Source organism: Anas acuta, chromosome 22, assembly GCF_963932015.1.
Source record: "Anas acuta chromosome 22, bAnaAcu1.1, whole genome shotgun sequence".
Taxonomy (NCBI): domain Eukaryota; kingdom Metazoa; phylum Chordata; class Aves; order Anseriformes; family Anatidae; genus Anas; species Anas acuta.
This window is the reverse complement of record NC_089000.1, coordinates 8,308,247-8,324,871: the sequence shown is the minus strand read 5'-3', so window position 1 is coordinate 8,324,871 and position 16,625 is coordinate 8,308,247. Positions and strand designations below refer to the sequence as shown.

Here is a 16,625-nt window from a genome sequence, read left to right as displayed (position 1 = left end):
AGGCTCATGAGCAAGTTCCCGATGCCAGCTGCCCTGCAAGAGTCACCTACATGCATGCTTTAGGTCTACGCTGAGTTGGAGATATTGGGATTAATTTGGACGTCCATAAAATAAGGGCTATACTTACTTTAATAACCTTCTATTTACCTTAAGAGTGCAGACACAGATAATTACCACGGATCAGCTGACAAGGCTAACCTATTCATTAATCCAAAACCAGGTCTTCCAATGACACCTGCAACATGTGAAGCACCACTACTGTAAACCTGCTATAGTTACTTGCACTGGTTTTCAACAGGACTTTAATCTGGCAAGATCTAAATAACTGAAGCATTTGCCTCCTAACTGCTTTCCCAAGCCCACACTTACTCCTGTGCTCTGTGTCACTGATTTCCCCCACCAATGAACTGTAATTTCAGAAACCAGAGCAATGTGGAACATTTTTTGGGGTATCCTTTTTTCCTGCAACTTGAAAATTTATAAAACCTAAACAACTGAGCGTTCAGGTCAACAATAAAAACCCTGGGCAGAATTTAGAGCTATTTCCAAGCCCCCTGTGATGTCCCCAAAATATATTTTGGCTTACACTTACAAGCTGTCTTGTAGACATCCAATTATGCTCAGTGTTACTGGGGATGCTGTAAGACATCTGTAGCCACACGAGGTCTCAGCTGCTCCCAGACAGCAGGCATGGATGCTGTCGTGTCATTTCTCTCTAGCTGGGTTCAAGATGAACTAGCCCTGGGCACCCACAAATACACAGGGAAGGGCAAACATTTCCCCCTCCACCTAGTACACTCAGGGTTCCAGCTGCAGTCTCACAGATAAGCAGAAATATTTTGTTGTATTTCAAGAGACTGACTTATCATAACATGCTATGCCGCTAGCAAATCTACTAACACAAACATTTAATACACATTGTTTTACAAGATATTAATTGTGAAGAACACATTTTAAAAGGCCAGCTGTTAAAAGCAGACCAATAAAATATCTGTATGTCAACCTCCCCACCAAATTTGAATGTGTAATTTTATTCAAAGGCCAAACCATATCCTTGCTACTTAAGTCTTCTACTGCTTAATAAAAACACAATATTCTGCTAGAAAACCTATTCTGGAGCATCAACATTCTTGTACTAGGAAGCTTTCCACAGTAATTTACATTGATTATTCTGGCATCTAAAGCAAAGGTACTGTTAGTAGCCAGCTCAATGCTCTTAAAAACCTCTTAACATTCTGCTGAACTACCAGTTGGCTCAAGTACCTATGGATTCTGCATACATTTCTGTTTGGTGAAAAACAAATCCGCACACACAAATCCCTAGCATACTAGACACCCTGTGAAGAAATAATAAATTGAGATTCCATGTTAAATAGAAACTTAGAGGCTTGGGGGGTATTTTTGTTTTTTATCACGACCTTGGCTAATACAAGTTTCAACATTATCAGTGGGGAGAAAAAAAACATTTTGAATGTGGTATGTATTCTTTTCATTTTGAGCATTTGAGAGACTCCCTTAAAAAATAGTCCATTTTATCTTCAATCAAATGTTTAACACATTCAATCAAATGCTTAACTACCAACACAAGGTAGTTACTGTCAAGGTTATAGTTTTTTTCCAACATCAGCAGTAAAATACTATAAAATAAATACCCTGAATGCTGGCATGAACATAGGCATTAGAGGCTCCAAAGAAGATTCACCTAAGCGTATTTCAACCACATGAACGCGTGATTTCTCATTTCGACTTCCTAGCAGCAAACTAGCGCTAAGTGGAATTCTTGAAACAATACGGTATGCCATATGGCTAAAACTGGATATTAAAATTGAGAATATCAATTACCAATCCACTAATGCTGAGAGCCAAAATCCACGGACAGTAAGAATTTAATCCAATTCAGATACTAAACATGAGCCAGGCCTGACATACAGAAGACAAATCTACTGCCGCTTGCACAGAAAGCAAGGAACTCCAATCTCCTATCATGGTGACTATAAAACTAAGTAAATTCAAAGCTTTCTTAATATTCCTAACTACAGCAAAAGGCCTAGTAAGCATCTGCAAAAGCAACAATGCTACTTCCACATGAACTGGTAGCTCATTTTGCACTGTGATTGAGAAATCACAACTCCTAAGAAGAAGCAGAATTGTTTCCCACATGACCAAACCAAAGGCTCAAAAGCACCAGGAAGTTATTACATACAGCAGCCAACGTCATCTGGTTTAATTTCAAGAAAAGGCACCCTAAAAAATACAACAGATATATATTTCTGCTATAATTAAAGGATCCCAAAAGTAATTGCATTAATTGGAAAATTTTCTCATTCTAAGTAGATTAGTGTTAATTGCTCTGGTTTCAAGTTTTAATAGCTGTGGAAAATTCGTTCTTGAATGATATTAAGAACAAAGCTACACAAAGTTCTACATACTATCTAATTACACTCATTTTATTGATTACTTACACACAGAAATTCTCACTATGTCTAAACACGTTTTCAGATTTCCATGAATTAGGGAAAATCCAAAAACTGCTCTTGCTAGGATTTATTGTGGAATTCTAATTTTACATTTTGTCAAAGATTTAAATGACCTAACAGCTACAAGGACTAAACAAGGATAAATGTAATTTCTCCTACTCACTACAGGATCCCACTTCATCCTACTCCTTTCTGATCCTATACTGAAAGGCCAAATACATAGTACCATTTTTTTTTTAATGTACAGTTCATTTCAAGTTTAACAGAACATTAAAAGCGCTACTAGATTGAACTAACCATTTATTGGACAAGTATTCTTGTTTAATAATTTGATCTTGACAGGATCAAATCTATATCCTTGACAGGACCTGCATAGACCAAAACACATTTGGCTATTCTCAGATTTCCCATCCCCAATGAAAATTAAAAAAAACACACACGACTTTCAACTGCAAATTGGGTCTCCTTCCTTCTTTACGCACTACAGCTAGGCTATTACAGTAAAGTAAGAAACACCTGATTGTACATAAAGTCATGCATAAACACTACTAAAAAGCTTGATATTACCAAGGGTTTCGAGGTCATTTGAATTGAGGAGACATAACAACCATTTCTTCATTGTTCCTACTGGGTACTATATTATTTTAAGCCGAAGTCCAGTATACCAAATATTGACCAAGCTATTTTATTTAGGCTACCAAAGTTAAGAAGCTTGGCACTATAGGGAAAGATCATAAAAGTTAATAAGGGAAAGTCCATTTAAAAATATATATAAAAAAATATAAATTGTTTTAGAATTTTCCATTGTTACTTTAAAATACAATACCTCGCAGAGGCAGAACCTTTTTAATATCCCCAAACCCTTCCTCGCTCTTCCGCATAAGAACAATTACATGGAGCATGACAATAATTTCAGGTCAGAAGCAGCTTAAAGAGCCGCCAGACGTGGCGAGCACTGGGCAGCAGCCAGGTGACTCCTCTGTGCCCCAGGAAGGCACCTGCCTGCACGGGGCCTGCTACCTGACTAGCAGAAAGCCTGCAGCCATGTTCAGCCCTTGCAGAGCTTCCCAATACCTGCCTTCCAGGTTTAAAGTGCCATTTTTCAGCAGCAGGCTTCAGAAAAACAAAGAGCATTTTGTTGGTACTAAGCCGTCACTGTGAGGTATAAAAAAAAATCGTGTCACCCCTTTATCCAGTGACAGCCGATGTGAACATTTCAATACAAGTAGTTACTCCTCCCACCAGTTCCTATCTGGAGAAGCTCACAAAAATGAAGAAAAACCCACCGACCTCTCTCAGTAATCTTTCCAACGCTCCTCCTACCCCCACCCAAAAAAAAAAGAAGCAAGCAAACCAAACGAGAAAGTAAATCTAAATACAATTACGAAATAAGATCTAGTTTGGCGAAGCTGTGGTGAGGAGGAGTTGAAAAATGAGAGCTGCCTTGCTGCAAACGCCATCTTGTTGCAGCTATTGGGCCCAGGCACAGAGAGATCCATTCATTCACAGCAAAAAGAAAATCAAACACACACCCTGGCTAATCTGCAGCCACCAAAACAACTACACGATTATCAGCCCTTCTCTTTCTCCCCTCCTAAAGCGCACAAGGGGAAAAAAAATCTGATACTTTACATGTAGAATAAATTTAGAGCTTAACATAATCTCCCTGTTTTTTTGCATGCATTTCACACACGCCGACAGCATTTTGTCTCTATTCACATCCTTGTGCTGAGCAGATCAGCTTAAAATATGGGATAACTTTCACGATTAGGGACAGATATTTTACAGCAGTGAAATGTTTAATTTTCTGATTTTCAATCGCCCCCTCCAACTTCAGCCAACAATTCTCAAAAGCTGTTTCAATAACTACTAAAACCTTGCATTCACAGTCCTTTCCTCCCATTTTCTACTGTGGGGACAATACATAATAACGTGGCACTCGGCATCCTAGAAAGGATGCCTAATTTCAAATGAGTCCCACCTATGACTTTGTTAGGGAATAATGAAGTATCACATTGATTAAAATTTCACCTCAGCTTCAGGAACGATAAATTGACATCTTAGAATAACTTCTATATAATTCTGATTTTCTTCTGGACTAGATTTTTTTTTTAAATAAAACGTCTCTTTTACATGCAAGATTTTCCATCTTTTCATTTCATACAAAGGTGTAGGAATTAAAAATCCTACCTCTAAGGTATCCGTTCAGTGAGTAAAATATATAATATATATACATTTAAATTAATACTGAAGCCTTTTTGGTAGTTAAACGGGAACCAAAATATTATTTTTAACATTTCCAAGGAGGAAACTCCTTTTTCCTATTGTACACCCTCCATTACCGCTGCTACAGGCACACAAAAACATGCAGCACCGTAGCAGATGGGCGAATGATAAATGTGAAGCAAAATGCATCCTCATCTGTGATCGATCTTAAGGAGAAGAAAACACCCCCGGGCCCCCCGCCGGGCAGAGGGTGCTGGAGGCAGCCTTACCCTGTCGGTCTCGCCCCTCTCTCCTCTCAGTCAGCTTTCCACCATTACAGCAGCCCCACCATAGCTTTCTCTCGAGTGTTTTCTCCAAGCATTCCTTCTACCGGCTTGATTTCTCTGGGAACCCACCTTTTGTATTTTAACAAAACATCCCCCTCCCCTCCCTTAACGCAGACCACCGCGGCGTAATTCCAATTAAAAATGGATCCCCGCAAAACCCAGCGTCCCCTCCCTTTTCGCCTTAAAGCCTCCAAGAGAGAAAGGGTCCCACCCCCACCTTTTTCTCTCCTCCTCCTCCAGCCACAACCACACTTCTTTTTTAGGGGAGGCAGGAGCAGGGGCGAGGTGGGGAAGGGGAGCTCGGCGCCCCCGCCATGCTGAGGCGGCCCCGCCATGAGCCGCCCTTCCCGCCCGCTGAGGCGAGGAGGGGGGCTGATTTTTTTTTTTTATATATTTTTTTTACTTTTTTTTTTTTTTGGGGGGGGAGGGAGGGAGGGCGAAAAATGGGGGCACCAGGACAGGCTGAGAGAAGCAGAGGAAGGGGAGGAAGGAGGGAAAAGAGAAGTGCAGCAGCGATGGGGAAGAACGGGGGAGGGGAGCGGGGTGGAAGGGCGCAGCCACGCAGAGGAAGAAGGAACCGGGGATGGAGGGGGAGAGCTGAGGGAAAGGGGGGGGCGGCGGGAAGATGGCCTCAGGGTGGGGCTGCAGCGGGGACGAAGGGCTTAGTGAGCCCTGTGTGGGGGCGAAGGGGGCTGAAGAAAGCCGGGCAAGGCTTTATTGGGGTCCGACCCGCCCCAACCCGCCCCGTGGCCGGTTACCTGCTCATTAACGGGGCCGCTTCGGCCGCCCGCGGCTCCTGCCCGCGTCCCCGCCGGCCTAGGGAGGGGAAGGGAGGAGGAGGAGGAGGAGGATGGTGAGGAGGCAGGCAGCCGTCCGCGCTAGGTCTGGCCGATCCCGCCGAGGCAGCGAGCAGCTCGGGCCGTAGAGTCGGAAGCGGAGAGCAGCGGAGGGGGGGGGGGCAAAGGGGGTGTCGCTGGCTCTCGGCTCCTCCTCGCACGCTCGGTCCCCGCTTAGCTCCCCGCAGCCATCGGGAAGCGAGCAGCCTGGGCGCGGTTAACCTCCCCCCCCCCAGCCGCCCCGCCCGTGCTGCCCGGCCGGGAAACCCCGGCTCGGCTCGGCTCCTCCTCACAGCCAGCCCCCGGCACGGCGCCGCCCCGCTATCCAACCCCAACCCGGCGGTGCCCAAGGCCTCCTTCGTTCCCCTAAGGCAGCGCCCTGTTCCCTTAGCCCCTCTGAAGCGTATGGAGGCTGCAAAAAAAAGGGGTTTGCTGCCGAGAAGGGCGCTGGAGGAGTCGCTTTCCCCCGCCCCGTCCTCGGGCGCTGCCTCCTCAGCGCGGACAAAGGGCGCGGGCTGCCCGGGTTTCGCTTCCCGCCCTCACGGGGCGCCCAGGCCCGACGCCAGCTCGGCGGTGAAAAGCCCGGCGTAAACAGAAGAAGAAGAAAAAAAAAAAAAAAGCCCCGAAAGTGGCGCTAAACGGTTAAAAAGAGCGTGGAGGGAGAGCAGAGAAACCTTTTTCACTGGCGTGTGAGGATATTAAACATAAGAATTGTGGGGCTTTACGCACAAATAATGGCGGAGGTGGGGGGGTTGAGGCCTTAAAAAGCTCCTAGCAAGTACTAAATCCCTTTTGTATCGCCATATTACTGTCAGGGACTTAAAGATTATGGCAGCTCTGTAGGTTTGCACCTTCATAATTATTTTTTGTGGTATCACTTTCAAGAGAACTTGCAGGGCCAAAGTTTCCAGGGACTTATTTTCATATTCTACTTCCAGGATAAGCATCCATCTCTCCTCTGGAAGGCATTGTAGACAAGAGTAAGTCAAAAAATAACAGAATGTGGAAAAAAAAAAAAAATAATTTCTGTTTTACAGACTGGACCTCACGTAACCCCGGCAGGACAGATGTTACCAATATGGATTCATTTCACTTAAGCGCTCATACACTAAAACTTCATTACATATTAATAGAAAGTAAGTACATAGTATTGCATCATTTTTTCTCCTATCAACATACATAAATCTGTTTTCCCACTATTTGTTCATACGAACAGGAAAAAGCTAAAATAAAAAGTTAGAAAGGAATAAAAAAATTTGAAGAGATACCTAAAAGCCTATCTGGAAAGATTATGTTCTAATAAAATTGAATTTAATTCTAAAAAAGGTTAAAGAGTCCACTTTTTTTCTCTGCAAAGTTCCAGCCTAGCTGAATTTAAAACAAAAAAACTGCTACTTGCCATCATGCTTTCTGAGAAAGGTAGGTGTGGTTACCTGTAATTAGTAAGAGAAAGCATAGGTTTGTCAATTAAACTGTAGGAAAGTGGGTTAGCAATTATTCAGGTTGTCTGTTAAAAACAACTGCTATAACCTGGTGTGGTTAAACCTTTGTTTTATAATAATCAAATGTTTGTTTTTAAATAACTTATGTGCTCTGCTAAGGCTTTAGTTCTTTGCCCTGAGATTTCCAAGTAGCAAAATAGGAAATTTACTGAAATTAGAATAAAACATTCGTTACCTATAGTCGCAAATTGCTTCTATTTTGTTTGGCAGCCATAGGGAAATAATTTATTTTCCATCCCCTCCAAGAAATAGGCATGTGTGTTCATCATGAACAGGAATTGCCCTCTTAAAATCTGTGGAGGCACTTGTATACAGGTTGGAGATATATGTAAATATGCTTGAGAATGGAGGTAGAGGTTTGTCTTGCATTCCTATCAGCAAAATACAGATTAAATTGAACTACTGAAGAAACAACACAACAAGCTTATTAGATGCATACAAAGTATTTTAGAGATCTAAAAAGCAGTTGTATATGCTGCTACAATATTTAAGTCCTATAGTCAAAATTGTAAGTGCAAGTTTTTTGTGTCCATGGGTTGTTTTTGACTGTGGAAATTTTAGGTAACACTGAATGATCTGGAAGAAACATGTATAACACACAAACATAGATTTCTGAAGTTCATAACAAACAGTAAATAACATTTTATTTCTCTAAGAGCTCTGGTATTGAGATTTTGTTACTGAACTGGAAGATTCATTGTATGAATTGTCTATATCATAATAAAATTATAGTACCTAAACTTTTTTTTAAAGAAAAAAATACATAATTTTATCCTGTTCCAGGAATATTTCATTTAATTCTCATTCTAATTTTCTATGCATTCTCTGATTTATGAGAGCTAAAGGTAATGTCCTGTCTTGAGGTTTGTGCTACACCAACTCTTAAAATCTGTGGAGTTTGGTTAAGGAAATAGGACAGGACAAATAGAGATTATCTCCTGAGTGACAACTAATTCTTTCACCACACCTATTCTTTTGTAAAAATGCAACTGTGCAGTAGTTCCTGTTTCTGATCCGGTGTCTTAATTAAGTCTCATCTCCAGTGAAAAATTTGATTGATATATAGCTATACTACTAGCATGAAAAGAGATTATGAAGACTGGAAATTGTTGTTGACAGGGTGGAGGGTTGTTTGAGGTGGTGTGGTTTTTTTTCTGGTTTGATTGTATTGGGGTTTTCTTAGTAAATCTGTTTGGACAAGTCAGTTGTGCTGCATTTTTAAATCTTCCTGAAGAATCACACATAACTGCGTGCAACACAATGCACAGAATGTTTCATTCTGGTGTCTTCACATAGTCCCATCCTGGAAGCTACTGTATGTACATTATTTTTAACACTTTTTTTCATTTTTAACCTTTTTTGTATGTGCATATAGATACATACAAAACCCATCCTAGACTGTATTTGGCACAAGTGTGCAACAGTCACCAGAAATAACTGGACTTAATCCATGTATGAGTTTATCTGTTTCTGTGTCAGATTACCATTTTAGATTTTTTTAAAAAGTTGGTAACTAAAATTTTAGCTGAAATTAGCTGCTAATACCTGAAGACCTAATATACATAATTAACGAATTTTTTTTTTAAAGAGTACAGTTTGAGGTAGTTCAATAGACCTGAAATAAATAGGAAATGTAACTCACGTTAATTTCACAAAAGAGTGAGAATTCTCATGCCAGGGGCTTCCATGCATGCTAGGAGTAGGTCAACTGAAGCGAAAAGAGATTTTTTTTCCTCAAGAAGCTTGATTTAGATCTGAAGAAAACCTCCCGTAAACAGGTTGCTCCATAATTCTCAGTTGCAAAATCTCTTACACCTTTTTCTCAATCGTCCTGTATTAACCCTTTTATAGAGCATGCCAAATTAGATAAATCTTTAGATAGATTCACTTGTTTATGTGTCTCTGCAATTGTTTCAAACATGAAGACAAAACTAGCCCAAGTCTATAGTATTTGGTGTGCTGCTAGAACACCTGTTTTTGCAGGCTGCTCTGTCATTCAAAACCTGCATGTTACAGTGCACCACAGTGCACTGGTGAAGCTGTGGAATATCATTGTTTCAAGTTATTCACTGAACACAAAAGAGGTGGTTGTTAAAATGGCCACCTCAGTAAATACTGTATATATACTATGAAACTTTTCCAAACAGGAAACAATTATGCCACACAATTTTACGTTTTTTATCAATTCCTGATTTATAGGACATCTGCTTAAAGAGAGCCGGTTCCTGCATACGCATATAAAATTGCTTTTTGGTTCCAGCCCCCAGGATCTGCTTTCCATCTTACATACGTGTGTCTGCCATCCCTGATAAAAACAAAGGTTACTAAGAGTCTTTAAAATACCTGTGAAGTAGACTTAAGAATCTTGATGACCAAAAAAATGCCACTTTTCTTCCCTGATCTAAGATGGTTTTGCAATTAGAAAATAAGGGTGGAGTACTGCCTAGGAGGGAAAATCCCAGAATGTTTTTTACTTTCTGGTCTTTTCACATCTGTATCATAGTCATCAGACCTGTAAAATTCTGTTTTACATTTGCAGGACACCACACCATGCAACTTGAGGGCTCAGATGGCCACAGGCATTCTACTCAGACATCTCCGCTGCAGAGGTAATAACCTTCATTGAATGTGTGGATGAGACAGATTGCGTTAATGAACTGCTTCAGGCATCCCAACTATACCTTTTGTCAAACGTATGGCTGTATCTTTACCACTAAGGCAATTAGAAATACAGAGCTGGAAGGTGCAGTTGAGTTTCTGAGTCCAGAAGCTCATACGACAAGTAACCATGCCATGGGATGGCCTTTGAAAGCTGTGGAAACTGTTTAGAAACAGTTAAATTTCTCATTCAGTGATGCTGTTATGTATAGAGCAGTGTTTTTGGAGGAATCCATGCTGGATCTTGATCAATATAACAGTTAAAAAGACAACTGTTGCTTGTCTTAGACTACAGGAGTAGGAAATCTTGTTCAAAAGCAGAAAGATAGAAGAACAGATATTACATAGTCCTGAGAGAAGGTGTTCTTGTTAAACAAGAAGAGCAAGGATGTAACTTGGTCCCGAAAGTATTAATGAGTACAAGTTTTATTTGCAAGTGAAATTGCCTTGTATACTGCTTAGAAATGTATTACATTCATGTTTTATTGAATGTTTTGTCAGTATTTTTGTAATTGCTTAGAATCCAATTCATTTTTGCATACGAATAGCATTGTCATTGCATTTTTGTAATCAAAATTTACATATTCTTGTCTGAGTAAATATACTGCATGATTCTTACGGTAACTTCAGATGATCCTGGACTTTGAAAGAGTAATTGTCACCAAGCAGGTATAAATTACACTGTAAAGGGCAAAACCCAGCACTTACCAAAACTGTGTAGCACCCGAGATGGTATAAAAATACTTGAGAAATAGAAAATAATTATTTATTTTGCCTACTTCTCCATTTGTGACATCCCAGGTGAGTGTTTCTAATGAATTTACCCAAAATAATAACTCAGGAAAGCACCTTGTATTCTGGTATCATCACACCAACACGATTTTCCATTGCAGTGTATTTTGTCTGCCTTTGTATTCCTTGATTTCTAGTAGGCAGAATAGCGTATGTTCTACAAAAACTGCAGAGATTCATAGAATATTCACTTATTTTGATTTTCCTTCAAGTTCTCACCTATTTGGTCCTATTTTTCCACCAAAATTAAATGACATACAGTGCATTTCAGCTCAGCTACGCATCATTCCCAAGTTTATTCTGAGGATCAGGAACTCTGATTTATTTCTTAAACCGATTTGTAACTGTTCAACCTGTTGTTCTTTGCCAGTTCTTTAACAATTAAGTTAAAATCATGCTGCTACTTTCCTAGGAAGGACCTAAGTAGCAGAATATCAAGATGATTCGTTAAAGGAAATAAATAAAAGCTTACCGAATAGAAACACTCAGTGAGTCCAGGTAGAGGAAAAAGTAGGAGTAACTGAGTCTCCTTAGCTACATTCTGCAGTCTGACAGTTTCTTTCAGCTTGCCTTTTACAATGGAACTAAAAAGTTGTTTTAAAATGAATTCTGAAAACATGAAATTAACAAAACATTTTTAGTCAGAAGAGAATATAATATAATTGACATGATTTTAAAGTAGCATAAACTAGCTTTGTAAGTCATCATGTGATTTAGCACAAAAAGGCAGGAAGTTTCTTAACTAGTACAGTCTTGGAAGATGATATTGAACTTATGGTATGGATTATTGTGGTTCATCTATGAAGTTGATTCAAGAATACTTAATTCAGAATTGTTGAGAAACTTGGAAAATTGCTCTAAAATCTTTTGGAAAAAAAAAATATCTACATGTTAAGCCAAGCAGAGCAGTCCTGAAGGACCACACTATCCTATAGATTTAATTCTACTGCATGTGCGTGTGTTATTGTGAATGTAATAAGCGTATCAATTATATGACAGTAAATCTCATTCTTAACAGAAGCAGAATAAGCTACACGGGGACAGTACACACTGACAAGCATGTGTCCAAAAAGGAATTATGCATATTTTTGTTTTGTCATAAATTCTGGTTGAGGCAGTTTTATTTCTAGAGAAAAACCGTATTCAGTTCCTGTCGCCTTGTGACCCAATTAAGATCAACGCTACGCATCTCTGACTTCAGCAGTCATAAAAAATCATTGCCTAGTTCCTGAATGGGATTGTTATATTTAGCAGATCTTGAAGCATTTCCTAAAGCCAAAATATATCACTACTCTTGTCTTAGACATAGAAAACTGATGGATATCCATGTGAAATTATTTAGCCACTACCACCTAGCAGTTTATGGAAAGAAGTGAGAAGAAAGGTTAGTGCTGCTTGAACCTGGATCTATGGCACTGACTACAAGGAATACTAATTTTATACTGTGATACAATCATACAGAGTGATCCAAATATATAATTTTGCAGTCTATATTTATACTTGTTCTACAAACTAACAGAGCTCATCTGCTGGGAGTAAGCTCTGTTCTGAATTTTCCTATATGTTCAGCTTACAACCTTGAAGCATATATGGGTGTCTCAAGGTTGGTCCAAGCCTGTTTGCACACTTAACTGCTTTTTCCTCCTTTTTTTTGAAGCGAGCCAGAAGAATATTTTTTGTGCTTTTTTTTTTTTTCCTACAACCAGAACTGTATCAGAGATCTTTTCCATGTCCTTGTGATTGTAGGAGATCTTGTTGTGTTTTTCTTTCATATTCAAATGTGTGTTGTTTACTTGGTTATTTTTTCCCTATATCTTGAAGCTCAACAAGCTATAAACCAATTTCTTAAAAGTCCTCTGGTGCTGGAACACGACAAAGAGACTGGAAAGCTGCCCTATCTGGGCAAATGATGTTTTGCAACATGATGAAATCCCTTAGTGGCATGAAACAAACATTGCACTGGTTTGAATCACAGCAAACAGAACAGGGGAGAATATAGAATTTAAAATATATAGAATATAAAATAGCATCTTCTTAAAAACTTCGTACCACACACCCAGCATAGGCTGTTTGGAGGTGAGATGGATCCAGAGCAGTAAGTGAACAGGTATTAATGAGCAAGTAAATGGACATATTTCTTGTATGGACACCCATTCTGCAGCTATAATAGTAACAAAAGGGCATTGTTACAGTCTTAGAAATAAGATTCTACAGGGTCTGTACATCTATGGATATATCTATTTGTAAATACACATGCATACACACCAACTGTACACAGTCTTTTAAGTAACTGATCTTTTCAGTGGCATGAATGCAGAAGAAGTGATTTGAGTAAAAGCCTAAAGCCTATTATTTTTCCATTTAAAGGGACTTTCCTCAAGGGTGTAATTGTCTCATTGGGCAACTAACAGGAAAACAACTGGTACCCTGGAGATGCTGAGAATTTAGAATCCACATTGAGATTTCAGCCTAGCTACTAAACTTTCCATGATGTCAGATGCATCAGACCTGTGGTGAAGTTTGTCTGCAGGAAATACCTTCAAGTACAAAAAAGAATCTGCTTATCTAGCTACATGTCAGATTCCTGTAGAAGATTCTTCAATCCGTGACATAATAGTTCAGAAAGTGGGCACAGGTGTCGCAGTGAAATAGCTACCGAATGTTGAATTAGTGAGCAGGGTGCTGTACTTTCAAAAAGAGTTATATTTATTTCATTGCTGCAGTTGCAGTAAAGCTTCAGTACTGCTGCAGATTCCAGAAAACAAAAACTGCATTCATAAGGCAAAAGTATTTGGAATAGGGGACTTGTATCACTCTCTTTGGAGAATCTATGTTTAGCCAAACAAAGCCTGTTTGTGGTAAAGGAAAAGGATGAGGCATGCTTAGAAAATTCAGTAGTTATTCATTTAATTGCAAGAGATAATAAAATGAGTAGATTCAATAATGGTTACTTCCTGTATTGCAAAAGTAAGCATTTATTTCAGAAAGTATACTGGAACTGAGCAAAATAGTCTGAAAAATAGGTAACTTCCACTATCCATGTCAAGCAAAATTGGCAACTGAATTCAGCCCAACCACTCTGTTAATGCAGTGAAAGAGAACTCAGTGAAGAGCAAAAAAAAAAAAAAAAAAAAAAGTACACCAATCTTACTGTTTCAGAAGAAAAAAAAAATCTGTGTTAATGTTATAGAAGATTCGTAGAGGATATTTATAGACTATGACAATTTCTCCTAAAAATGCTAAAAAGAATTGAGATGTTAGCAAGCAGGACTCTAATCTATGTTGCTGTTCAGTTGCTGATAAGAAAAAAGACTTGAAACAAATCTACTTCCTTAGCTCTCTAAAAATTCACATCTTTTCAACATGAGAGCAAGTCCTCTAATTTAGTAAAAAATAAAGAGAACTTTCTTGTGACCTCTGAGACTCGGGTACAGTAAACATCCCAAATCTCAAACCAGTTGTCAGAGATCCTAATTCTGCAAGACCCTTTCTTGTGAGCACCTGTTCAAAAAAGATGCGCTTATAAAATTCATGTTTCCAAGCAACAAAGCAAAACAAAGTAAAACATCACTGTCAGGGGAACGGACAGAGGCAGTGGCCTCATTAGTAAAGTCTGATTTTCTGAGGCCAAGCAGTACTATTCCAAGAGTTCAGGGGAGATTTTAAGTTACATGACATGCAGGAGTTTTACCCTTGTCTTAACAGAGCCATAACGTCACAGGACCTGGAATTCCAGAGTTGGAGACTGATCTTTTCAGTTTTATTCTTGGCTTAGGTATGGAGTCTGATTTTGGAAGAATTGTTTAGTTCCTTCGTTTTATGCGCAGCAGTGAGGAATGGACATAATCATGCACAGTGGTATTGCAAACTTAAAACAGTAACATTTCCAATGTATTTCGAGATTTTGGAGGTTGGAAGAAAGGAAGAAATTGTAGCTATTGTTGCTGCTGTTACTGAGTTCTGTTTGTCAGTTCTAGAAATAGGATTTGAAATCCATTGGCAGGAATATGGGACAAGTTACTACCTTTTTTTTGGTGGGATTCACACCTGGAAATATGTGCTTGAGCCAGCAGGAAGTCTCTCTTTGGGAAGAATTAACATGTGAGTAAATAAACAGCAGGCAAAACTAGTTTGTTATACAAATTACACATCGTGGAATAAATTAAGCCCTTCTACATGTATACATTTGCTTAAACAAAACTATTGAAAACAATTTTGGTGGAAAACATTTTGAAAACCTTAGAACACAGATTTGGACTAGTGTTTTAAAGGGTTAAGGCAAGCATTCACAAACTAGATAGTCAAAGTAACATAAACCACAGGCTTTTCCCACTGATAACAGGTCTCCATGAACATGCACAAAACTAGGAAGAGAACTCGCAAACAAGCAATGTGATTAGTTATTTCTACAGAAGCTGTAGCTTTCAGTTAGCTGAACAAACTAGTTTTGGATAAATTCTATTCTTAGGTGATTATTATGTGCCAAATTTTGATGCTTGATTGAAGACATTTTTTACTTGCAAACTGTAACAGCTGGAAACCAGGTTTTATATTATACTGTGAACAACATGCTAACAATTTTTTTACGTAAGAAAGCTCAGCAACAGAGCTATAATATTTCCTGTGTGTGTTTAGGCTGAGTTATGCTGTTATATTACTGATGTGTATTATGCTAATGCAATAAAACATAAAGACTATTGTATCTTTTGTATCTTCTACCACAGTGGTAACAGTAGGGATTTGCATTGGTAATATAACAGCAGCAGAACAATTTAGAGAATTGTTGAAGTTTCCTTTTTGAGGTTATGGATCCAAGCCTACAAGTCAGTAAAATTCCCCACTAACTTCAGTGACTCCTGAAAGGCTTAGAACTGGAAAAAAACAACACCATGAAAGACAGACACAGCAGTATGCTATTCATCACTTAATTAAAAACACAACATATATGGTGACAATTTCAAATATGTGAACTTACTGCACTATTTGAACAGCTTTTTTTAAGAATCATTTTAAAATACTAAATTCAAAGGAAAGAAAACAAGTGATCAAGTGGTTTCATTTTTCCATGTTAATACCTTTTACTTAAATTTTTGGATGTATGGATTATGGACTACCATGATAATATGCCTGAAGATGTTTTAAAGAATATGTCAGACGAGAAAAAAAATAAAAGACACCCTAAAAACCAGTTCCTATCCATAACATCCTATAGTATTAGACACTCAAGAGGCGAATGTACTTCTCACAATTTAAAATGTGTTTGCTTTTTTTTGCATTTAATTTAGTTTTATTATCAGATTAGTCAATTGCAGTTTTTGCATCTCCTATATTTCTTTACTAGGGGCATGTGTGTGTTAAATCCTCATAAGAAATGTAATACAAATAACCAGGAATGACATTTTCAGCATTTTTAATAAAATCTTTTTCCGCTATCAAAATTAATGTTGGAGTCTCAGCTAAAAGCATTATGTGGTTTATTAATACGCACTAGTCAGCAGGTCTACATCTAGATAGAGTATCACCCTCAGGCAATTGTTATTGACTGTACTGCCATTTATTATGTATTAATCTGCTACTGTGAGTATCTGAACATGGCCAAAGCTGTGTGAGTCCTTTTTCCTCGTACATATGCATGAGCAAGTGGGTGATGTGGTAGGGGTTTTAAACACTCGCCACTCTCCAAAATGAGCGATTGCATTTGGCACTGAGGTAAGTCCCAGTTTCATGCTTTGTGCCAGCCTGGTAGTAAGCTGCACGTTAGTAACACAAGGCTGTCAGATTTGATCCAAGGGCAGTGTTCTGCACTGC

At 39.0% G+C, this 16,625-nt stretch overlaps 2 protein-coding genes and 1 long non-coding RNA gene across 7 annotated transcripts in view; 1 reads left to right on the top strand and 2 right to left on the bottom strand.

Moving 5' to 3' along the window:
• The window catches only part of GNB1 (G protein subunit beta 1), a 45,219-nt gene extending 39,115 nt beyond the window's left edge, over nt 1-6,104 (bottom strand). For both annotated transcript variants that reach the window (XM_068658659.1, XM_068658660.1), the window contains exon 1: nt 5,788-6,104. The gene's annotated coding sequence lies outside the window, so the exon portion shown is untranslated. The remainder of the gene's footprint in view (nt 1-5,787) is intronic.
• Nucleotides 1-16,625, bottom strand: part of TMEM52 (transmembrane protein 52) — a 33,314-nt gene that overhangs the window by 292 nt on the left and 16,397 nt on the right. The window lies entirely within an intron of this gene.
• The window catches only part of LOC137843413 (uncharacterized), a 35,844-nt gene continuing 25,371 nt past the window's right edge, over nt 6,153-16,625 (top strand). Inside the window, exons 1-4 of one of the 3 annotated variants that reach the window (XR_011089506.1) lie at nt 6,166-6,554; nt 6,903-7,001; nt 9,907-9,976; nt 13,185-16,005. This is a non-coding gene — a long non-coding RNA (uncharacterized lncRNA). Of the gene's footprint in view, nt 6,555-6,902; nt 7,002-9,906; nt 9,977-13,184; nt 16,006-16,625 lie in introns of those variants that run through there. The other 2 variants (XR_011089505.1, XR_011089507.1) reach the window with 2 other exon arrangements.